Here is a 341-nt window from a genome sequence, read left to right as displayed (position 1 = left end):
GACTTCCATATTGAGCAACCTCAAACCTAAAATGCTTAGTCTATATATGAATATGGACTCGATCCCTTTATTCTATTTTTGTCAGAAAAAAAACTTGCCTCCGTTCTAAATATTAAAGTTCTTTTCAGTTCCTTATTGTTTTTTATATTATCATATTAGATTTCTTCTCTTTTTTACGTAGGTCTATTTCATGTAATATTTTATGTGACTAGATTATGGCGGTGATAATGTCGACTTCTCTGTTTTGTCCTTTCACGTGGTCTATGAAGAAAACAATAATGAGTACTATAATAAGTACTAAAGAAGACATAGAAACATATATCTGTAAGAAAACTAATGTT

Source organism: Penaeus monodon, chromosome 22, assembly GCF_015228065.2.
Source record: "Penaeus monodon isolate SGIC_2016 chromosome 22, NSTDA_Pmon_1, whole genome shotgun sequence".
NCBI classification, from domain to species: domain Eukaryota; kingdom Metazoa; phylum Arthropoda; class Malacostraca; order Decapoda; family Penaeidae; genus Penaeus; species Penaeus monodon.
Note: the sequence above shows the minus strand (reverse complement) of the source record.